Consider the following 26,299-nt stretch of genomic DNA (forward strand, 5'->3'; position numbering starts at 1 on the left):
ACGAGAACCTTTGCAAACAAGTTTTAAATAATAAACATTTTGAAACATGTATACTTTTATTTTGACAAAAGATTGATGTTACTGGTATTTTAACTCAAGATTTAGAATATGATAACCAGATGCTCTATGTCTCGCTAGACATGGCTATATTTCTAATCATTTCACTCTGGATACTTTTATAATAAAGGTCGCATCATTTCAAAGCCTCTCCCGAATCACAAACCCTGCTTATATTTCCCACCATAGCTAGAAAATGGAAGCCACAAATCACCATTCCCTGCTCAAACATTTTTTTAATTCAAGTACAAATATTTCCAAAAAGTGACCAGGTAATGAAGCCTTCTTAATAAAGTATGTACTTCTTGGAAACACAGTAAGGACAAATATGTTTAAAACTATAAGAAATTAAAATTATTTAAATTCACCAACCATATAAAAATTAAGAAAATAATTTTTAAATATTCATGTTAAATATTTTAAAAGCAAAATATATGTGTCTAAATAATTTACATTGTAAAACTCATGCAAAATTGAATTAACTAATCCTTCGACTCTGAAAAAAGAATTACTCTAAAGAAACAAAAGAAAATAATTAAGTTCAAAATTTGAAATTTAGAAAATGAAATGAATTGCATTCTTTAGTTGACTGAAGAAACTGTAAACCCTCTGTATATCAATTTTATAATAAAAAATGCATGAACAAAGAAAGCAAAAATACCCATTGATCAATAGCACCAGCTAAAGTATCAGTATTTCTTTTTTTGAGTGTACAAGAAAATCGATGGAGGGGATAAGAATGTTCCTTCCATTAAAAAATGTACTCATTACCTTACTTATGTTACTGTAACCACTTTGTACATTACCTTTACAATAAAATTAAATTGAAATTAAAAATAAATTAAATAATATACTAATTAAGAATTCTTAGAAGTCATTGGTTAAAAACTTTGTAAAAAACTGTCCTAGGAACCCAAGGAATATACTTTGATGATACTATTTAAATACTTAAACTTCAGCAGAGAAGCAAAAAGTTTATAAATGTTACAAGTAAAGTAATAAAGCAGAATATATTACTAATAATAAAAATCATAAGATGAATTTATAGTGGTAGTCAAATATGTAACAAATGAGATGAATTGCCATTCGTTTGCACTTAATAAGTGAGAAAGAATTCTCTAGGTCTTTTAAAATATATCTTAAGATAATGAAGAAACTATTCTGTCACATCATATGATAATCAGATAAAGATGATATTAAAACAAAGAACAGATTGTACTAAGTTGTGGGATGTTAATGTATTTACCTATTTTGGTTGTGGGTAACTGTGGGGATTTCAACTTGGAGTATTGTTCTTGCTAGGCTGGCGTCATATCAGTGGTTAATTATAGGATAGGGGTTCCCTTTCCACAAGAACATGCACCTGATCTGTCCTTTTAGCCTTCCATCATCAATGGCATCAGAGTTGCACACCAACTTGTCTAGCTGACTACCTTGGCTGGCCTGGATTCTGCAGTCCTTCCAATCTTTGCCTCTAGATAGTGCAGGATCGTGGAAATGATCCAGTGCACCCAGCTATAGAGTGAGGAGGAAGTCCACTAAACTTTTGGCTTGGGTTCTGTTCTCAAGCCTCCTAAGTAGTTAAGAGTAAAGATGGGAGCCCCTGGTGCCAAGCAGTAGCAGTATTTTTAAAAAACTCGACATATATATGAGTTAGGCTTGTGATTACCTCAGGAAAGGCATAAAAGAGCAGTGAAGCATAAAGGACAGTCAGAACTTTAACTAGCTACTCAGAGGCTGAATCAGCTTAGCTAGCTACTCAGGAGGCTGAGATCTGAAGACCACTGTTCAAAGCCAGTCCAATCATGAAAATACATGTGATTATCTCCAAAACATCAGAAAACAGCAATGGCTCGAGTGGTAAAACACTATCCTTGGGCACAGAAGCTTAGGGATAGTGCCCAGGCACTATCAAGCTTCAGGAATGATGAATACATGCATGAGCTCCTGCAAATATGCGTGTGCATACACACGTGTGAGTGAACGCACAAACACACCAATGAGTATTTCAATGCTACCTTCTTTAATTTTTTTTACCTTGTTGTACCCTATTGCCATGTATTGGTTCACAAATTAACAAAATCACCTAAGCAGCTATTTACATACAACTGATCATGTTTCTCTAAAGTCTATTCTCTTTTTGCAAGCCTGCTTTTATATGACCCAAAAGTAAATTATTCAGGAGGGCAATTCATCTCCCTCAAATCTGTAGTATTAGATGATTGTTTAGTTTCTTCCTAGCTATATGATTTTGTGAAATTCTGCATCAAACAGCGTATTTCTTTCACGAGAAGGGAAGCCTTTGTCAAACAATTAATAATAGGATTTTCTCCTCCTGGCAAGCATGTGTAGTTTTATTATCTTCGTATATTTCATGGTCTGTCTGTGTATGCCAAAGACTGCTGTGAAAATAAAAAGACCATTCTCAGCACTTAGCATTCGTATAACATTCATATGTATGAAGGTATTTAAATATTACTGAAATTGCTTTGGAATAAATAATGTTCACTTTGACTATTTTGAGAAAGAATTGGTTTCTCAGCACTTAGGTAAGAACGTGAGTGAAAAAAACAAAAGGAAAGTTTGGAACAACTCAACACATACATTCAAATGAAACAAAACAACTGAAGAAAACACAAATTAATTCAGTACTTAAAAACCTGCAGGAAATGCAATGATTTTTTTTAAAAATCAGCTATGATAAGCTTTTGAGAATCCTGACTACATGGGAGTCTACTGTTGTGAGGACAGTGGTTAAAGCCCAGACTGGACAGAAAGATCTGTACACAAAGCCATGCCATGCACCTGTTATTCTAAATTCCAGGAAGAATAACATAAAGTGGAATGAGCCCAAGATCATACACAAGGAGGAAGCCAGAATCTATCTGAAAAATAATCAGGATAATTTAGGGCTGGGGCATGACAAAGTGTTAAGAACACCCATTTAGGAGACACAAGACACTCAATGCAAACTCTATTAGGCGTAATGAAGAAAAAAGCTATAACTTTAAATAATTGGAATGATTGTAAGATTTTGAGTATTTCAGTGGAGAAAAAAACCATGAGAGAGATAGAGTAAACCCATGTTGTGATCCCTTCTACTTAAGCTATAATGTTGTGTGGAACTCCAGACATAACAGAGTTATCTTGCAAATGAGTATGGATATGCATTTGGGTGATGGAAATATTCTACTTACACAGGTGTAAATTAGATTTTTGGCTAGATTGTAGTTCTTGAACTAAGAGCCTGTGTGATGCCCTGAGCTTTATCTCTCAAGGCTACACTCTATTACTTTGAGCCACAGTTCCAATTCTGATTTTCTGTTTGTTGTTTGGAGATAAGAGGCTCATGGACTTTCTTGCCAAAATGGCTTCAAACCATGATCGTCAGATCTCATCCTCCTGAGTAACCAGGATTCCAGACATAAGCTGTCTATTTTTTAAATAGTTTAGTAAATCATGTAGTTACAGAAGTTATAAATTATCATTACAACCTGTGTAATAGATGTGTGTATGTATATATCAATGCATACAGACAGAAATATTTTATCGTATCTTTGTATCTACAGTAGATTTATGAAATATCAACCTTCGTTGTAAAATAAAATGGAAACAAAAGTTATTAAGGAGCAAAACAAAGGGAATTGTCACAAGTTTCTTGTTGTTTAATGGAATATGAATTGCGAGAATCAGTTTGGGAAAACCATCTTAATTTAACATAATGGATAATGGGTATTAATTCCAATCTATCTATTTGCCCATATTGTGCATCCTCACACATGAGTATCAAAATCAAACCACAATTTTTGCTTTTGTATATAACGCACCTGTTATAAATTAGAGGATTGATGAAGTACTCAAATAAAGATTAAAATAATAGTAAGTGAGGCTATGAGTTAGAGCTGAAAATGTTTTTAAATATTATAATAGCTAATTAAATTGAAATTTTCTTACTTTTACTCTATTGTCATGTCCCTCATTCCCACATTAGAAAAGTACGTAGAAGGTTCTCAGTAAATTATGTGTATAATCATGAAAAAAAATTGTATTGAAAGAATATGGGCCCAGTGTGGTTTTAGCTTATTGAGACTGTAGGGGGTAGTGTGTTTTTGAGGCCTTGCAAAACGTTGTGATGGAGATGAAAGGAGGGATGTGCTTATTCTGGAAAATTGTCTAGAGGATTGCTCCCAGAAAGATAGTGATCAGTTCTTCCAAAAGATTCAGAAAATCACTTCCACAACCATGTTGACTGCTGCACTATTTACCTTAGCCAAGTTATGAAAACAGACCAGATGTCTTATGGTGGAGGGATGGTTGGAGAAAGTGGGGCACATATACACAATTGGATTGCACCCATCCATTATGAAGACTGTTACATAATTTGCAAAGAAATAGATAGATCTAAAAATATGTTAAGTAAACTAAGTCAGAGCCAGACACACGAAGGACCCATGTTCTGTCGCATATTTTGAACATAGGACTTTATGCAAGTTTACACAACAGTATTAACCAAAGCATGCTCTTTGCAGACGAGTATTTAAAAGTGAATTTCTTATAAAATTGAACTTTTATTCCAACAAAGTGAATACCAAGAAACTATCATTTGGAAGATATGAGTGGAAGTCAAAGGGAAGGGATAAAGAGAGTTATGGATGAAGAGAGGGAAGGTATAATATTCAATGCAGAAACTAGAAGCAATGAAAGTGGGGTGAGGTTTGGAAGGGTATTGGAAAGTTACGTAAAGATCCATTGTACTTATAAACTGATTTGTTGAATGGAAATTCCTTCATACAACTATTTAATAAAAATATAATTAAAAACAATGGAGACGGGGCTGGGAAGGTGGCTCAGTGGTAGAGAACTTGCCTTGCAGGCCTGAGGCCCTGGGTTCGATTCCTCAGCACCACATAAGCAAAAATAAAAAGCCAGAAGTGGCGCTGTGTTTCAAGTGGTAGAGAGCTAGCCTTGAGCTGAACAGCTGAGGGACATCACCCAGGCCCAGTGTTCAGGCCCCACGACCCGACCCCCCCCCAAAAAAAACAGTGGAGACATCTGAACCTTAAACTGTGTTCTCTTAAATCATGAGTCAAAATAATAGTTTCCTTCTCAGAAATTTTCTTTGCAGTTATTTTCCTCAAAATGACAGAAAAGTGACCAACAAAATGAATGTCAATACATCACATTGCATATCCTAAAGAGAAACAATATAAAAATCACAGTAAAAATGTTAGAATTCATCACATGATAAAATAACAGGTAGAAAGGATCAAATGCTGATTGTTTTTCCAAGTACGTTACCTATGGTATCTAATTTAATCCTCACAATAATCCCATAAAGTAGAACTACTTCTATTTCTAATTCTCAGATGATGATATTGAAGTCTTCAGAGTTGGAATTACTAGTACAACATTTCACAAATGGTAAATCTTAGCCTGCGGCCCATTCCCACCATATCAAATAACTTCATTCTATTTTGTGACTAAAATACCAGTACTTAGTCCACTAATTCTAGGAAAATTTCCCAGAATTATTGTCCACACTTTAATAATATGTCACTTTATCTTTGTTAGAAAATAGGAAACTAAGCGGGATGTCGGTGGCTAGACCTGTAATCGTAGCTACTCAGAAGGCTGAGATCTGAGGAACGCGGTTCAAAGACAGCCCAGTCAGGAAAGTCCGAGAGATTCTTATCTATAATAAACTGCTAATAAACCAGAAGTGGCACTGTAGCTCAAGCGGTACAGTGCTTGACTTGAGCGGAAGAGTGCAGGGACAGTACTCAAGCCCAGAGTTCAAGTGCCAAGACCAACCAAAAAAAAAAAAAAAAAAGGAAATAGGTAACTGCAATATGCAAGTTCATAATCAATTTATACCTCCCTGGTGAAAGGAACTGCTAAACTATAACATTCTTGATTTCTAGCTCAAAATTGTAGAAATTATATTCTATCCCATAACAACACTGCATCGCAGTCATACTGAAAGAATAATCTCCCCAATTCCTGATGGAAACAGATTGCAGGTCTTATAGACCAATCATTTCCACATTGTAGCTCACATAAGTTGTTTACCATTAGAGGTATTTTGATTGCTTTTTATACCCAACATTTTGAGAGAAATGTTTTACTTTAAAATGTTATTAAAGCAAGACTGATATAAAAATCACCTTTGACCCCAGATGAATATTTACCTTTCATATACCCAAAAATGCAGTCTTACCTATCATTAATGTTAGGAACGAGAGGTTAAAAATCATGGACACCAAGACCTAAGCATGAATTAAAGACTCTCCAACTTGTGAATACAATTGGTTTAAAAAGACATCAATACTACTGCATGTTTTTCAAAATTTCTTGTGATATTGAAGATTCAATGATAAAATATTAACAATTGAAAATAACTCATTTTCTTGGGAGTAGGACAGAAAACACAAGATTAATCCATCATTTTCAAATACCTTTATTTTTCTACAAATTCACTCTTATAATTATCAACATTATAAAACTAACTGAAGTACAGAGCCACAAAGGAAATAATTTAACTGCATCATCTACATTCAAAAAACTGTTACTGGGGCTGGGAAGGTGGCTCAGTGGTAGGGTGCTTGCCTTGCATGCATGAGTCCCTGGGTTCGATTCCTCAGCACCACATAAGCAAAAAGGAAAAAGCCGGAAGTGGCGCTGTGGCTCAAGCGGTAGAGCACTAGCCTTGAGCTGAAGAGCGGAGGGACAGGGCCCAGGCCCAGAGTTCAAGGCCCCACGACCAGACCCAAAAATAAGAAAAAAAAACTGTTACTAGAAAACAAAGTTATACTAATAATTAGCTTACCAAATTCACTTATATCCTTTTATTCTATTTCATAATATTTCATAATATTCTATTGCATAAAAAGCCTATATACCCACTTACATCTTCATATCTTAATATTTATTTCAGAAATGTCTATAGCTCTATAGTCAATGAACTGAAATAATACTGAAAATATTCAAAGGCTTTTCAGAAATTACAAGACGCTCTCGGGGTTGTTATTTATATTGGAAAAGTTTTCGAAAAGCCTTATTTGTTAAAGTTGTGATAGTTACTTCCACGAAAGAGCCATTAGTGAAGATCCCATTGCATGTACAAAACAACTTCAAATGCATCCACAATCTGGAGGTGACACATGCTTTTTGTTTGTTTGTTTTGAAAGGTATATCTAGCAAGCATATCCACAATACTGGTTTTCAGTCAATATGATGGGATATTCAAACCTAATAAATACAGGGTTGATTATCTTAGTGAGAATAGATATGATGTTACAAAGAAAGTTATTTTCAACAGAAATCCGGAAAGAGTTTATTCATCTTGTGAATAACCAGAGTGTAATACCTGTTTGGTCAAGTCAGTGAAACTCACTCCATGAGTATATCTTAAAAGTATAACCAATTTAAGAGGTCAAATACATATTTTGTACTGACAGTCATCTTACAGCAATAACTTACTACCTAATTATATCTGTTTCTTCTTACCAACATATAATAAGAGCTGAAAGTGGTCTCTTTTATCTAACTTAATTTTGTATATGCTTTGATTATGATGATGTTATTATTTGACAAATAAAATGTACAGAAGGGTGGCTCCACAGAAATGACATGACAGAACACTGATAAATAAAAACATTGCAACACAGTTAGCTCTTTTGAGCCTCACCTTGTCCACATTGGCAAGCAACATTGCAACAGCACATGCACACATATACACATAAACACATGTGTGCACATGTACACACATATACTTGCATGCTAAATTCAGGGTTTAGTACAAAAAAGTACAAATAAAGTTTTAGTGATTAGGACAAACGTTAATTTGCCTTATTACAAAATAATACACAATCCAGTCACCATGGGTGTTACATTTTACTTGCCTTGCCACATGTGACCACTTAATTTATTTTAATTAATTAATTAATTAATTTGTTTGGTGCTAATACTAGGCTTGAACTCATGGCCTGGCTCTGTCCCAGAATTTGTTGATTTTTTGTTGTAGTTTTCTCAAGCCTAGAATTTTACTGCTTGTCCCACAGCTCCATTTCTAGGTTTTGCTGGTTACTTTCAAATCAGAATTTAATGGACTTTTTTTTGTTTGGTTTGGTTTCAAACCACAATCCTCAGTTTCATCTTTCTGATTAGCTAGGATAAACACATGAGCCACGAGTGTGGCTTCTAGTTTTTCCTCTATAGCTATCTAATACACATATTAGATAGTAATTTAAAACTTAGAGTATAGAAGCAAGTTGTACAGTGATGATATTGTCTTGTCAGAAATTTAAGCTAGTAAATTTCTTCTTAAAACCATAAACAAAAATACCATGGTATAATATAAGAGAACTCACTATTGAACATATGAGCTGTAAGAGCTTTCTAATAGATCCATTATTTGTTACCCAACATTAGAAAAAACTATATAATGCGGTAGTAAAATAGAAGTCCTTTGTAGGAATACTTAATTACCTTGTTTTTAAAGATACTTGTTTTCATCTAAAAAAGTAGGCCTGTCTATTGCCTTCATGTGATTTTGATGATTGAAGGTGCTTAATGAGAAGTCAAAGTGAATTACTAATCCTTTGCTATCAATTAAATCTCACCTTTTCTTCTTGGAACTTATAATTATTAAAGCAATAGTTCAGAATCAGCAAGCAATAGTTCAGATTCACACTTCCAGTGCAAGTGGATCACCAGTAATTAATCCTTGATACCATTTTCCACAAAGTTTTGTCACAGATACAATCGGCCTGTCTTCTCTAGCTGCTTTCCTAGCCTAGACCTATTCCTTTACTCTACAGGAAAAGTGTGATTCAATTGATTTCAGTCAGATCTGTTACTAGAATTATCAAGGATTTAGATTTTTGTCTGTAATTTGGTCAAAGCTATGTCTCTTTATGTAGGCTAATAAAAATGTATTTACTAAATTCAAGTAAATACATAAATTCCATTTCCATCTCTTTTAAAAAATAAAATTGTTTGCTCTATAAATTGATCAGAGGCATGGTCATTGCACATCTGTCTCTCTCTCCCTCTCTCCCTTTCATGGTTCTCATAGATAATGTGACTGCTCCATAATTATCCTAATTTATTTTGCTTTTATATTTTTGGTTGCATCATTTCACTTTCTGCTCTGCCATTTCCCAAATCATTTACATAGGAGGCATTATTTCATATTTTCTCATTCCTATAATAAGCTGCACATGAAGACACCACTGGTACCATTTTCAGTCTGTACCTTTGAATATGGAGGAAAACCTTTCCTCTGCTCTCTATCAATTCCCTTCTCTCCAGTTAGAATAATTTCCAATAGTAAAATTGGAAAAAGAGAAAGAAAATCATGGTGAAATAACAGATGTAGAAAATTCACTGGATTTTTCTGACCAGTTCAACCAACGTGAACTATTAGGGAATACATGTGCACCCCATTCCCACTGGTACTCACTGTCTCTGGTTAGGCAATTCTGATGAAGACAAGGAACAAGCTGAAAAATTGAGGAATGGTATCATTCGCAAAAAAAAATGGAGAAGTATTAAAACAAATTTTTGTTTGGGCTGCTGAAAATAATCGGCTTACTACAGTTCAGATACCTCTCTTCATCGGGAAGCCTCCAGTGGGCACTTAGACATTGTCCATGAGTTGGTGGCTCAAGGCAGATATTCATGCAATTACTGTGAATGGCTAGACACCCCTGCACAGTGCTTATATGTTGAATAATACCAGAGTGGCTGCTTTCTTAGTTCACATTGAGGCAGATACCAATGCCCAAACTAAAGTCCTCTTGACTCCCTTGCATCTTACTGCTTGGAATAGAAATAGCAAAGATATGCTGGATCGCCTTCTATTGAAGCATTATATCAAACCAGGTCTGAAGAACAACTTGGAAGAAACTGCATTTAATATTGCCAAGAGGATAAATATGTATCACTACCTCTTTTAAATTGTGGAAGGCTGTAAAAATTGTTCTCCTAACTCATAATGGTTTGGTTAAGATTCTTAAATTTCAAAAATGCCAATCCATCTTTGTGTCTGTACAAAATATTTTCACAATACAAAGCAACAGCAATATCTTACTTTAAAAATTCATGGATTCCATAGTATTCTTCAATGAATTGCCTGACTTTGATGTCAAAATGTATTCAAGAGTTGTTTGTATACATCTATAATGATTTCTGCAGGGTTTGTGATTTTTAAATCAGAAATCACTTTAACTTATCTGTTGAAATGAGTAGTACAGAAACTAAAAATATTTCTGGTGCTTGTATGAAAAAAGTATATTTTAAAATACTCTGTATTTTGTTTGTATAATGTCCATAATCTATTTAATTCTCTCCTAGATATAATACTTTGAATTATACATTGTTTTATAATATACAGGTTCGTTAATAAATGTGTTATTTCAGATAGCATTCCATATAGAAAAAGTTTAAGATTCCTTTTTTTCCTAGGTCCTTATAGTATTTTATTTCTTTGGGATAAAATGACAATGTTATCCAATTTCAAATGTTTTGTAAGGATTATGCTATGTAAAGGCCATTCTAAGGTGAGGATTTAACGCACTGATGTCAAACTAACTTTCAGTTCAATGAATTACATATATTGTTACATTTGCCTTTTTTAATTTTTTATTGTGAAAATACTGTACAGAGGGTTTACAATTACATGGGCAAGATAATGAGTACATTTCTCATCAAGCATTGTAGCCTCCTCCTGTATTTACCCTTCCCATCCATTCCCATCCTTCCCCTGTTCTCCCACTCAATCCTCTCTGCTACCCCTCCACCCGCACAAAGTTGTAAAGTTCATTTTTCGACATAACGACTTGTATTTTTGTAATCAATTTTTAATAACTGTTTTTCATTTCTTGCATCTCAAGAATGAAAAATATGGAATAATTCACAAATTTTCATATCATCCTTGTGCAAATGCCATGATAATCTCTATATTGTAGTAATTTGGGTAAAAGTCCTGCTGAAGCATCTTTATACAGGCATATATCCTTGGTTGACTGTTTGTAACTAGGAAACCTTATTGTTCCTAAAAATGTTATTGATCTTACTTCTCTAAAATTCTGTGTATATTGGGAAAAGCTTATATTGTTTGGTCGATTGCTCACATTTGCAATTTTTTTGTCAATGACTATTTTAAGTCTTTTTCATTTTAAATTTGATCATACTTTGAAGCCTTTATAGCTAGGTCCAAAGGTGATTGTTTTTCAAGTACTTATTTATAAACTGAGTTAGCTTTGTGGAGTTAATGGATTCAAAGTAAGCCTTGCTTACGAGCTACTTCTAAACTTCTGCAGCTTAAAAATTCCTAAATGATGTCTTACTGGTACAAATGTCTACCTGACCCTTACTCTTCTTCCCTGTACCAACAGATCAATCAGAATATCTTACCCTGACAGCATAGATTTTCTTATTGGAACAAAACTAATATTAGTTAAAAGGGATCATAGAGAGATAAACAGTTAAGAGAGAATCTTTTAGGCTAGAAGGTATTTTATCAAAATATAATTGTTTTTTATACCTAACATTTCAATAGTAGCTAAAGCCAAGAAGGTGAAAAAAATTTCACATGCATGATTACCAAATGTCCTGGCCAGTCTACCATCCATCCAGGCAGGAATTTACACTACTGCCTTTCTTTCATCAAATATTTTCATAGTTACAAGAGAAGTCTAGATGTTTCTCCTCGATATTAGGCCTTAAATTGGTAATGTTTTAATCACAGTGTTTCCTCTTGTCTCTAGGCTGTAAATCTCCAAATGGTAAAGCTTTAGGTCCAACTCTACCAAACACTGAGGTAGAAATAATGGAATAATATTTTAAAAGACAGTTGCCTTTGATACCGTAACCACAACAGAACATTGCAAAACATGTGCCTTTTTTATTATATTTTATAGTTATATATTTTATATTTATACGTGCTGATATTTTATTTCACACAGTGGAACTTACTAGAATTAATTGATAATTTGACAAATAAATAGATATTTATTACAATAAATAGATTGGAATATAAATAATAAGGTTTAGAATGTAAATTAGAATATAAAAAGTATCAATGCAATGTCTTTGGTATAAACTTGTGATATGTTCTAAATATTCTTGGTCTTCTGAATTCACATTGTAAAAAAAAAACAATTGTTTTCCTCTAATCTATAAGGGATTTTACTCTGCTGCTCTGTTTATTGTTTTAACTCACTGGTTGCAAAATGTTTTTCTCTATATTTCTGAAGCATTTCTACTGATTGTACCCAAATTTTGCTGATACGATATCTAAAAGGTATTATTCTTCTGCAGGACCCACGGGTCCTAGGATCCCAGGTCTTAGTTATCCTCTTCATCTGATAACAAGGGGAAGATTTCTCACCTAGGCTCATGAAACATGCCAACAGAAAGTAATTGAAAATCCATCTCAATTCCTTATGACACCAGAATTAGTGGTAAGCAATTGTGTAATGCAATGCAACTTAAAATGAAAGATGAGATCACAAAATCTCAGAGAAAGTACAGTAATTCAAACTTTCAGTTTACAAATGACCAGCCCATATGAGTGACCAAGATCACAAATGTCACAAAATTATTTTTAATACCCCTCTTCTAATGATTACTCAAAGATTTCAGTCCAGCATAAGTAGGCAAAAAAAATAGTTCCTAGAACGATAGATCCATAATTGGTCTACCAAGGCTAGGAAAACTTGACTTACAGGTCAAATATAATTCACAAAAACATTAATTGAGAAGATCGTTAATGCTTCAAAATACTGGTACTTCAGTAAAACTTGTTTCTGTAGAATAAAAATGTTATCATTCTCAAACCAATGATAACCTACACTTAATCTCCTGAAAACAGATTCCTTTTTAAATAATCTTTTAAAAATCACATTCACCAAAATAACATTTGACAAGTAGACAATATTGACATTACAAATTTTTCAAGTTTAGGGTGCAAGTTACAATAGAGTTGTTTTATTTACCCAGCACTAATGCCAAACAGGTTCAACCATTCATTAAAGTGTAGAAATAGTACCACTCACCATTTGTGTTGTTCAGTAGGTGCCTTACAGAAATGTGTCAAATAGAAAAACCTCCCATAATTCAAACCCAAACACTAGCTAATAAAGTAAGTTTAATCACTTACTAAGGTACATTTTTTTTTTTTTGCCAGTCATGGGGCCTGAACTCTGGGCCTGGGCGCTGTCCCTCAGCTCTTCAGCTCAAGGCTAGCACTCTACCACTTGAGCCACAGCGCCACTTCTGGCTTTTTCTGCTTATGTGGTGCTGAGGAATCGAACCCAGGGCCTCATGCATGCAAGGAAAGCACTCTACCACTGAGCCACCTTCCCAGCCCCTAAGGTACATTTTAAAAAGTCATAAATAGTTGCTTTATCATATGTTGTTTTATGTTTTACCTATCAGTCTAACATAGTAAGAAGAAATATGACTTAAAGTCATGAATATGGGTACTCATCAGAGATGTGACAAACATAAAATCTGTCTTCTATTTCTACCATATTCCTGTATAGTAGTAAATCGTAGTCTTCTTCTTTTTCCAAAACTTATAGGTAGTAGAAAATATTATCCCATGTAAAATAAAATAATCATAAACATTTTTCAAAGCCATTTATAAAATTTGGTAGTTAGGAATATATTCTAAGCCATTTTTAAACTTTCTTGTTGACTAAAGATTAATCTTCCAAATGGATGAGAATAAAATCATGTCTAGGTGCTTCACGTCTCCAGTCTTGCAAATTGTTATTGCAGATGAATGAATTATGGAAATATAAGCTGACATCAGTTCAAGTGTACGCAGGATTGAAACTCCATGGATAGTATATAAAACTTTCAGAATATTAACAGTTTAACAGAATGACTATCAGGAAGTTGAAACCAGAGAGGAATAATAGTAAAGACAGAATGAATGAAAAATGGAACAAGGGGCAAGTACAGTTAGAATACTCAATGTACACATGTGATAAAGGAAGTGATAAATCTGAAATACATCTTGGAGAAGGGTTGGTTGAGAATGATAGAAGGAGTCACTCTGATCCAGGAGCATTGGACAATTGGATGGACATATTTATTGTAATACACTTGCACAACCTTTTGAAATTTAATTAAAAAACACAACAAAAAACAAAAACACACAAAAATCACAACCAAACAGCAATCTCTAGAGAGGAGTATATGACCTCTCAAAATTTTAAATAGTTCATGAAGGGTAGTCTGGGGAATAGCAAACAAAGCTGTTCAAAGAGGGCAGTTTGGGGTAGCAGAGAATTTTGAACAGATTTAAGTAGATTGTCTAAGGTTGTGAATCACCTACATCTGCTGCAAATATTTTCTTCTGTGAGTTCTCTTTGTCTGAAATGGATACTCCAGTCCTCAGCCACACTTGATGGCTTGTGAAGATAGAATGGAAGAAACAAGATCAAGAATCCATTACTCCACTGGAGACAGAAGAGTCCTCTATGTTTTCTCTCATCTCTCTTCACTACTCTTTCTTCATACTTTTAAGTCAAGTGATTTTGAATTATATCTTTCATTCTTTGTTCTGGCAAGTAATTAGCCAAACTAATTTCCTAAATATTATTTGCCATTTTTTTTCTACTATGCTGTTTACTTGTCCAAGGGAGTCCATTAAGCTTCACCCTTGCATTTGGTTGCCACGAAAATCCAACATTTATGTTAATGAGGACAAACTCTAATGTAAAACTTTGTCTCCAAAAAACCGATCCAAGAAGCTGTGATCACAAATATTTAGCTATACTTTTTTTCTTTTACCTTGAAAGTCTTCTTGTGTCTAAAGTTCCACAAAAATAAGTACTCCACTACTTTTTGGTTCAATCACTTCTAACCTCAAAGATATATTTTACTAACAAGATGCTTAGAGGAAACCGAAGTATACTCCACTTTTATGTTCTCTCTTAAGACTCTCCTTAGATACCATATCAGGATCAGTGAAGTTATTCTTTGCAAAATTATTTCAATAGATTATTTTTTCTTGGTCTTGCATTTGCTCAGCAAGATGTATGGAACAGAATAGAGTTAAATCATCCATACCTTGGGTAACAGTGTCTATTACAAAGGACAATGCTTCTATGTCCTAATTCTATGTCCTCCTCCTAGCTCTTCCCTGATTTCCAATTAAGCACAGCTTCTTGACTTCAAGTCCAGTGAAGCTGAAAGACTATAAGATCTCCTCCCCACCCCACCCCGCTACATCTTCATGGTTTCTCTTTTAAAACTCTTTTAAGTTGCCTCATTTGGACGTAGAATTTATTTTCCTGTCCTCATTCAAACTGTTCTACATTGTAGTGAGCCAAATAGGCTCTGTAAAATCACTTTAGGTAGCAAAAATATTAAGACAATCTATATCAAAATTTTTGGCCTCCCTCCACTGCTGAAGTCAGTATGCTTATATAGGGCTTCTAAGAACATTGTTTTCTTACACTTTCAATTTTCTCAATTCTTTTCTAATCCCAAACTTTTTGACTTATGTAATAAGAGAAGTCTTCACTACCTCATGTTAATAAGGATATTATTTTTTGTGAGCTACTTAGAAATGTGTAATCATTGGCGTAACCAATCAGATTTTTTTCTGTGTTTCAGTGCTTCACGTGCAAAGACATTGTGGAAAGTGTTACAAACAGAAAAGTGTGAACCCAATACCTTCTTTCATTTTGAAGGGCCCTTTCTCCCTAAATATTTTGACCCAAATTATCTTTTTCAAAGAATAATTTTGGTAATTAAAGGTCAATTCACAAAATTTGATGTCTTAGTTTTCTTAAGAACTTTGAATTTCACACAGTGAGAGTATATTTCCTGGGTAAGGACAATTCTCAAGGGAACCTACAGGATTTACAGTAAGGTTTCTAAAGTTTGTTTAGTGTGAAAATGAGCTATCTTTACCCACATTGCTCCTTCTCAACTAGGTCTCCATAGCTTTCTGGGCATGAAAGCCTATTTTCCCAGGCAATTTTCTTAATAGGCTAATTTGTTAAAAATTTGAACAATTAAAATATACCTGTCATAATTTTTAAACTTTTTTGAAATTCCTTTATCAGAATCACGTTTTCCCCAATCCTAATTCAACCTTTTCCATCAAAAACAGTAACATGTTGTTTATATGATATAGTGTCCATGCAACTATTATTTTCCAGTGGCTTTATGTGTATATATGAACATATAAGCTGATGCTGAGCAAAATGAACTCCAAGGTATGGAAACAGAGATTTTTTTGCAGTTGTTTATAATGTACTATATGATTTCTATTTTCTTTGGGTTTTCCACCTATGGCTTGGCATCGGCTGTATTTGATTTTGTGCCCTGTGTATTGTGTGTACACTTACCTTAATTAGGGAAGGGAAGAGGAATAACAAAAGGCAAGACAAAGGACAAAGGGCAAGCCAATGCAATAACAATACTCATAAGACAATATGTTGGAAATGTACATTAAAACTTGTGAGGAGTATTGAGGTGAAAGAAAACTATAAGAAAAATGAAAGAGGGGGTAAAAAGTTTGAAAAGTTATGTTTTCACTACCTTACAATTACTGTAACCCATTGTTCACCAATTTGACAATAAAATTAAATTAAAAAATAAGCTACATAAAAAATAATTTCACTGTATTGTTATAGTAAATATTTTATGTAGTAACTTTTTAAAAATCAATACTATTTGGCATCTAATTTGAATTGATTACTACTTTTTTTATCAGAGTCATCAACTTGAATGTTATCCAACTAGACACTGTTTTCACAATAAACTTGACAATATTTTGAAAAAAGGAAAAATTTAGTACTTTCTCATACTAAAACCGAATATAGTTTAATTCTATGGAAACCCATAACTTTTAAAAGTAAATGAGTTGTTAAGAGGACAGAATATATGTGTTCCTCAAAATTCCTATGACTAATAACTACTCATTTTCAAATTCTGAACATTCCATACCTGAGTGATTCAAAACAGTACCTGTTTGCATGTTAAGTAATTTTGCAATAGATGTAGTTTCCAATGGAGTGTTACAGATTGAGAAGTCAACAGAAAAATAGCCACATTCTGGTAGAGGATAAAATTATGAAGCATCTGTAATTAATTCTTCAAAAGTAAGCAAATTTTATCAGAGTAAGCTATAATTTCTATGAATCATCAATCTAAAGATTTATGCCATAAAGTCATCCTAGTCCAATAATTTCCAACTTGTAAAGTGCACCTTAATATTCCCTTAATTCACATCATGAATAGCTTATCTCTATTGTGAAAAAAAATACTACACCTCTGTTAATGTGATTCTCTCCTTGTTCTGGAAAGAATACTACAATTAACTGGGTTGCATCATTTTTCCCCCAGTGAGATTCTTGAGATCAGAACACTTGCAAATGTTATTTATATTTATACTTTTTTAAACTACCACAGATATTTAGGATGCTAAGGTCAGAAGATTATGTTTCAAATATCCAATAAACTCAGAAAAAGTCAGACACAAGTGGCACTGAGATTGAAGTGGTAGCGCACGAGCCTTGAGCATAAACAGGCTCAGAGACAGTTTCCAGGCCCAGATTTCAAGCCCTAGGACAAACCAATAACCCCAAATGTAGCATTTTTCTCATTGTATACAGAGGCACGTAATTAAGGAAATTGCTTCCTCTGTTACATATAGGTAGAAGAAAGAAGAAGTCACACAATTATTCTCTTCATACAATGTTATACAAAACCCTCAAAAATTGCAATTTTTCTATATTTATAAATTAATATCGATTTGTTGGCAACTCTGTCTAGATTATTTACATTATCATTTTATACATGAATGGTTGGAATTTTCTATTAACTAAGATCTAATTATAACTCTCTTGAAAGCATATTCTAGGCAAATAGAATGCCAGAATCATTTGTGAATTTGTCAATTAAACCCTCTACTCAAAAAGAATTTTGTAGTATCCTATAAAATATGAAATTACAAGCAAATCTAAAATATTTATGTTAACTCTAAATTCTAATTTAGCAAGATCTACAAAGTCCTGCTTTAGATGAACTTTGAAATTTATCTAGACTTAAGATTTTCTAATCCTTCCTCATTTCTTTGGAATCCAACAGAATGATGCTTACTTACTTTTTCAAATTTTGGGTGGGAATCATGAGCCATTTTGAATCTAGGAATGTTCTGTAATGAAGAGAGTATTTAAAACAAAACTGAAGATTATATACGAGTTGCATTTCAATAGGAAACTTGACTTCTCAAAACATAATAACAAAATTAGCCCAAACTTCTAATTGTGTATTCCTTTCTTGTTGTTTGTTTTGTTTTATTAGACAAAATTATACTACCTGGTCCAGGAAATGTATCACTATTTAATTCCACTCTCTAATCTCCTGCCTTAGTCTGAGTGCTAGAATTCCAGGTTTGTATCACATTGCCCTGCCATGTTTGTTGGTTTATTTAATCTAGACATAGACTAGCATTTCTGAACTTCTCCAATGATATTATCCACTAGACAGACTGCTCAGAGTGTTTATGTACTATTTTAGAAGATCTTCTAACATTTGACACAGGATATGATCATTTTCAGATGCACCTGCTGGGATCTCTGATTCATTCGATCCCTTTAATAATAATTAATTGACTCTCTTACTATCTCTCGTCCCTACCTATGTAATAGTCTCAAACTTTTTTGAAGAAAGTTCATGAGGACTTTCTAATACTAAAATTCATCTCTTAATTCTTACTAAAGACATATTTTCTATTGCTATTTTTAAACTTTTCTACATATTCTAAGAGTTGTTTCATTTATGTATTTTTGTGTGCACATATAAGTGCCTCTGTGTGTATGTGTATGTTTGTATGTATGTATGCAAAAGCCTCAAGCTCTTATTCATCATATGGATGTTCAGTCCATATCATGTTTGGTGTGGTTATTTATTTTATTTCTTGTTTTATTCATTTATTTACCATATATTTTATTGACTCTGATGACACCTATACCATTGATTATATTGTTTACATCTTATCACATAGCATCTAGATTTGTAGATGTGTTCTCCATCATGACTGGTATTGCTAGGATCTGAATGCAGGGCCTAGCAGGCCGAATTCATGAATGGGTGAGTGTGAGCATGGCATCCTCTAGCCAATGAAACTGACAGTTGGTTACTAGGCGCTAGTTTGTGCCCCAGGTTTGGCCAAAACAGCGATAAATAGATAGGCAGACGGTGGTATACAAATAAATAAACATTGGTAAACAGTGCCAGAGCCATCTATGACTGAATGACACCTACTACGTTCCTACCAACACTTAGGTATTTATTATTCCACCATTAAAGGAATATTATTCTTTTCATGCTTAATAAACTATTGAGATCAATCAGCAACCTAGGATTATTGCATCCAATTTTAGACTCAACTTGTGCATGAACTACTCTTTCAATTGGCATTCATATGCATAGGAACAAGTCCCTTGCATTCTTCTACCATTGTTATGTGTCAGGACCGGGTTTGAACCAAGAGCCTATGTTGACAAGTTGGCCTATGGTTTCCCTGATAGCCCGCCAGCTTTCAGCAATGGCAGGTCAGCTCCACTTTGCAACCAGGTAATTAAGACCCAGGATAGTCACCTTGCAAAGAAAAAAATCCTAAAACCCTCCAGCCCTCTGCAGCTCACCACTTTTTGTGCTTTACAGCTTTTTTTTTTCTTCCTGCAGTCCCTCTGGGCCTAGGATCCCCCAATCGAATATGGGTCCAGATGCTGCACCCCAGCCTAGGGTGATGGAAGCTAAGGCAGACTACCACGACATGAGTTCAAGCCCCATTGTTGGCCAAAAAAAAAAAAAACAAATAAAAATTAATTAATTAAATTTAAAAAAATAAAGCTCACTTGTTTGGAATTTCTGCCAGTTTTCTTTCCTAGCCTAGGATTTGAACTCAGGGTCTTGGTAAATCTGTAGCAATGTGTGGGAAGGTGCAGTGTTGTCACTACTTGAATTCAAACCCTGTGTCAAGCCAAAAATAAAAAAAAAAATAAGTCACTGACCTGGGCAGTGCGAGTAGTTGTGGAGATGGTAGAGAAGGTTTGGTAGGGGGAAAACAAAGGAGGAAGCAACAATGCTCAATAGGAAATGTACTCATTACCTTGCTCATGTAACTGTAACCCCTCTGTACAACATTTTTACAATAAAAATGTACAAAAAATGAAACAATATAGTTCTCAGAGAAGCACTTTATGGGCAAAGGAAGGATGTCTGAATAGCTGTACAAAATTCGCCACTGCATTTTTGTTTAATGCTCAGTATGAAACTGAATAAACATAACTGCTTCCATTTAAAAAATTAAGTCTCAGTCTTGGAACTGGTGCCAGTATTTCTGCTATTGCTGGGATTTGATTTCACTGTCCAGGTAACTCTTTTGCACCATAGGTGAAGGCAAATCTCATTGTCCTTGAGGAAAAGAAATTCAGGCTAGAGTTCCCAGGGCCTGAATGAAGGCCCTGCAATGGAAAAACTATTTCTGTACATGTGTAATATATGATATATACTTACATATGTATGTTTATTACATATTATGATTACTATTGATTTTGATTTTGTATTTTATTTTTATTTGATTCATTAATTTATTGTTTTATTATTATACACATAATATTTATCACATTTTGAACATACATTATAAAATTATACACAATAATTTAGGACATTAACTCATTTTTCATTAATATTTTATTAAGTGTTGAAACATGATACATAATTAAATGGAGGCATTTGTCATAGTCTTCACATGTTTAGAGTCTCACTCAAGTATGAGCTGTGTTTTACCTTTGGATACCTTACTATAGTGATCTCTTTAGATGATTTATAGTCAGAAGCCTTTTCTTGAGGATAGGCAAGTTGAGGGATAAAATTATAAGGGTGGGGCAAGAAATGTGGCTTAGTGGTATAGAGCTCACTCAGCTTGCATGAATGCCAGGGTTTGAATCCTCAGTGCCACATACTCAGAAAAAGCCAGAAGCTGTGGAGGGGCTCAAGTGGTAGAGCACTAGCCTTGAGGAAAAGAAGCCCCAAGACTGTCAAAAACAATAGGCCAGATGCCAGTGGCTCACACTTGGAACTCTAGCTTCTCTGGAGGCTGAGATCTGAAGACCACCGTTCAAAGTCAGCCTAGACAAGGAAAGCCTGTTAGACTGTTATCTCCAATGAACCACCAAAAAACCCACGTGGCACTGTGGATCAAGTGGTACAGTGTTCGCCTTGCTCAGGAAAAGTCCCTAGACTTGATTCAATTCACACAACTGGAAAAAAGTAAGGGTTAATCAAAGTACTTTTTCTATTTGCTAATTAGGAGAACATTCTCTGGAAAATGAACGCTGATACATAGCAGAATTGAAATCAGAGCTCAAGGTTCAAGTGTAGCAGATCCATATGCCCAGCCTCTCAGACTCTAGCATTATGACCTTGTGTCCTACGGGGTTCTGAAAGGACAAATGTTGAAAGACATAATATGCTCCCCAAGCCCTTTGTGATGACCAGTTGACTTGTATTGTCGATATCATTACACTTCTGAACCCAGCAGAACAGTGGTGGCTCACACCCATCATCTAGCTCAGGAGGCTGAGATCTGAGGATCACAGGGTGAAGCCAGCTAGGGCAGGAAAGTCTAGGACAATCTAACTTCCACTTTGGAAAGGTCAGATGTTCAAGAGCTTCCTGTGTTTCTCTTGGTGATGAGAAGTTATTTGCACTCTAAATGTTCTTAGAATTCTTGAGCTATAGAAGCAGAAAAGAAACATTTTTGACCCATCCTGGGTTCAAATGAAGTTTTCAGGATCCAAGCCCTAGCCCTGTTAGCAGGAAGAACTCCTGTGTAACATTGTATTTGAAGGACCAAAAACAGTTTCAAAAGACATGCTAGGTGAAGAGACCTAGGCTTGCAGGATTAGGAGGCAGAATGTACATAATCAACAGGGAAGTCAGCTGCAAAAGCACTTCATGCATTCCAGGCACAGCCAGCAAAGGGGGGAACCCTGAAACATTTGTTAGAGTTACACCAGGGTCAGGCCTTTCTCAGCCTCTTCAAACAATGACTAATTAACCTTCCTCTCTCAGGTGAAGGGAGCCTCAGGCTATCTTTAGGTTAACAATAGAGAGCCAGTTTAGAGGGGGAGAGGGGAGGAACAGGGAAGAAAAACCATGCTCTCTGCCTTAAGGAATGGGATTTTGACTGTCCATCTGTCAGATTTAAAGACCATTCTTCTACATCTGCCAATCCATTCTCCTTCCTTCATTCTGCACATCATTAATGCAAATTCCCAGTCCAAGGGGAGGCAGGGCCCTTTCTCTTTTGTCTCTAAGCACCTGAGTTAGAACCTGGCTCTGCCCTCTTGGCTCTTGGGCCTTCCGCTGCCTGAGAAGTGGGACAGAGACAGTCTTCCTGCTCTGTGGTTGTGTGAAGGCAATGTGGTGGCCTGGCTCCCTGCAGAAGGCCTCACACTGGGAAGTATTCCCTTCTTTCCTCCTGACGTCCAAGATCTATCTATCCACCTATCTACCTACCTTCCTTCCTACTTACCTATGTAGCTAGCGATCTCTTACCAGTTCTTGGGATGAACTCAAGGCCTGGGCACTGTTTCTAGCTCTCTGCTACTTGAGCCACAGCACCAATTCTGGCTTTTTTCTGTGTGCTACTGAGGAATCGAACCCAGGGCTCTTGTATGCTAGGGAAGCACTCTCTCACTAATCCAAATACCCAGCACCCTCATCTTTTTCTTCATTGTAGTTTTTACATAAGTATGCTACCATTTTACGTCTCCAAATTTAATTCTGAATACTGGCTATTTCTATGAACACTTTTCTTCCCCTGCCTGATTTGTCACTGTCCCTGCCTTGGCCTCATAATAAAATGTAAATAAAGGCTCTTGAGAGCTTAAGTGTGCATCATATAAAGACACAGGTCTGCTACCCTGGAAGAGAAAAGCCATGGGCTTGAAATGAAAAGAATGATGCAGTATGTGCAACGAGTATATCTGAAAAATAAATCAGTAAATAAAGCAGAAGCATTGAATATGGTCTGTGTGCACTGAGGGTGGTAATATACACACATTAGCAGGTAAGGCACTGATACATAACTTGGTATTCTCTTCTGTATTTTGTGGCCATCCCAGGGCTTAATCTCAAAGCCCGATGCGTTCCTCAGCTGTTTTGCTCAAGTGTGAGGCTCTACCACCCTCACAGCTCCACTTCAAGCCATCTGGTCATTAATTGGACATAAGCACCCTCCAAACTTTCTTGCCTGGTCTGGCCTGTTTTTCCTGCTCGGCTTTCTCTCTCAAAGCTGGAGCTCTACCCTCTGGGCCACTGCTTCACTTTTGGTTTTCTGTTAGTTTTTGGAGATAAGAGTCTCAAAGACATTCCTACTTGGGCTGGCTTTGAACGGCAATCTCCTGAGGAGGCTTCAAACGGCTTTCCTCAAGGATTCGCCAAGGAGGTGCTCCACAGAAATCCTTAGTCTAAATCTTGAGACCATGAGCTCAGAGCAGAAGCCCAGAGCTTTACCATTTTGTGCCACAGCTTCACTTCTAGTCTCTGTGTGTGTGTGTGTGTGTGTGTGCGCGCACACACACACACACGGGCTTCTGCTCTGAGCCTATGGTCAGCACCTAGTCCCTGTGTTCAACCCCAAAACCTAGCCACCCAGGGCCCAACTAAGAGAAGTGAAACATTTCAAAACCTGATGAGCTTCACCAGACTCATATGACAGGAAGCATCGTGATACCAGACATGTGCTTGGATTTCCCAAGCTTCCAGAATCCTGGCAGAGGCATCATAGGTCCATCATTGCTGCAGGTCCTGGGGTTGAACTGTGAGCCTAGGCATACTCTCTGAGCTCCTTTTACTCAAGGGTATTGCATTAACCTTGAATTCAAGCCTTACTTCTGGGTTTTTCTGTGATCTCTCAGAAATAACAATGTCAGGGACTTTCCTAGGCTGGCTGGATTCAAACTAAGGTTCTCTACATCTCAGCCTCCTCAGGAGCTAGGATTACAGTCAGCAGCCCTTGGCACCTGCCTTTCTTTTCTTCTTCATTTTTTAATCTGGACAATCTGACTTCTTAACAGGGTCATTCCAATGGTTTGAATTTATAAGTAAACTACCCCAATGTTCTTACAGGTGCTTTCTCTGAGAAGGATTTTCTCTCCTCATCTTCTCCTCTGGTCACAGGTTTGAAGCCAAAAGTGAGAAATGAGTGTCCCAGGATTTGGGAGCAAATGTCCACAGAACCTGCCAGCTTTGTCACTTAGCATTGAGCTGCAGTGAATTTACTGTTTCAGGATGAGAGGACCGAAAGCTGGAGCTATCCTCATACTCTCTGCATTGCTCCTTTTGCCTATAAAATGACCTAATTATTATGAATGTTTTTTTTTGTCTACACCCTTAAGTATCTAGAACACACTAGAAGCATATTCATGTTTCTGTTTTTCTCTAGCACACGCACATGCACGTACAGCTTCACTTCTGGTCTCTGTGTGTGTGTGTGTGTGCGCGTGCACACGCTCATACACACATGTGCGCATGTGTGCATACACCAGTCCTGGAGGTTGAACTCAGGACCTGAGCACTGTACCTAGTTTCTCTTATACAAGGATAGCCCTCTCCCACTTGAGCCACAGAGCCACTTCAGGCTTTTTTCTAGTGATGTGGTCCTGAGAAATCAAGCCCAGGGTTTCATATATGCAAAGTACTCTACCTCTAAGGCACATTCCCAGACCACTAAGTCAGGTTTGTTTGTTTGTTTCTGTTTTTTTTTTTTTATTGTTGTTGTTGTAGGTGGTAGGAGTTAAAGTCTGGGTCTGGTGCTGTCCCTGAGCTCTTCAGCTCAAGTTTGTGCTCTACCACTTGAGCCATAGAGCTACTTCAGGTTTTCTGGTGGTTCATTGGAGCTATATGTCTCAAGGACTTTCCTGCCCAGGTTAGTTTTGAACCATGATCCTCAGATCTCATCCTTCCGAGTAGCTAGGATAACAGGCATGAGTCACAAGCACCCAGCTTCCACTTCAGTTGTCTTAGTGGTGAATTGAAGATAATAGTCTCATAGGACCTTTTGTGTCTGGGATAGTTGGGAACCCATATCCACAGATCTCAACTTCTTATAAGGCAAGGCAACAGACTTCAGCTATCAACTCCTAGGCCGTGTCATTCTGCTGCAAGGTGGTTAGTGGCTCCACGTGGTGGAGTGTTAGCCATGAGCCCAAGAGATAAGGGTCAGCACCTAGGCCCCGAGTTCAAGGTTCATGACTGAGAAAAATCAAAACAAAACAATTGTCCACAGGAGACAACTCACTAGTCTTCAGACATACATAATTTTGTCTCTGCCATGGGGACATATCTGAGCCTCAATATTCTTGTCTGCATAATCATCTGAGTTGTGGAGGTCTTTGAGTACCAGGTGAAAGAGTGCACCCCATGAAGGACACAGCACATGTTACTCTGCAGGACTCAGCTGAGAGCACCCTATGAAGGACTCAGCACATAGCTCTATTGGATAAGCTACCATTAGGATTGGGGTGCTTTCATCAGTATCACCATTCTTTGAGGAATATTTCACAAACCAAACAAGTTCACATCTAATGGTTTAATGGGATTTTTTGGGGGGGGAGTTACCCAGGGTGATGGAACTCAAAGCATGGGGATACCGTTCTAATAACATTTGCTCAAGGCTAAAGCTGTACCACTTCAAGCCACATTTTAAAGTGTCCCGCAGACTTCCTGCTAGGACTGGGTTTTAAAGCCCCCAAGAGCCAGGATGATAGGGGTAAGCCAGCAGCGTCTGGTTCCTTGCAGCTGGGTTGCAGGGGTTTACATCTGGCTACGTCAGGTTAGGTGGAAGCTTTCAGCACCAGACTCCTAGCTTGCTTTGTGATGAGGTATTTGAAGGCCTGTCCTTCTACAGTTGCAGTTAGAACATTCTGCCTTTTTGGCAGCAGTCCTGGGGCTTGAGTAAGGGCTTCGACAGTGTCCCTAAGCATTTGTGCTCAAGGCTGGCACTCAATTGAGGAAAGGCAGCAGAACTTCCAGGTTTTCTGTTTATGTGGCACTAAGGAATCAAAACCAGGGATTCGTGCTTACTAGGTGAGAACTCAACCACTGAGCCCCAGGAGTGAACAAGATATAAATAGATAGAGATTGCTGTATATAAATATTATATACACAAAAAGAGAGATGCCTGTATATTATT

General features: G+C 36.2%; 1 pseudogene; it reads right to left on the minus strand.

The window, feature by feature from the left end:
- Nucleotides 1-10,956: 10,956 nt before the first annotated feature.
- Nucleotides 10,957-11,056, minus strand: LOC122095190 (annotated as a pseudogene).
- Nucleotides 11,057-26,299: the final 15,243 nt, after the last annotated feature.

The sequence above is a fragment of the Dipodomys spectabilis genome, unplaced genomic scaffold (genome assembly GCF_019054845.1).
Source record: "Dipodomys spectabilis isolate Male_0828 unplaced genomic scaffold, ASM1905484v1 ptg000012l, whole genome shotgun sequence".
NCBI classification, from domain to species: domain Eukaryota; kingdom Metazoa; phylum Chordata; class Mammalia; order Rodentia; family Heteromyidae; genus Dipodomys; species Dipodomys spectabilis.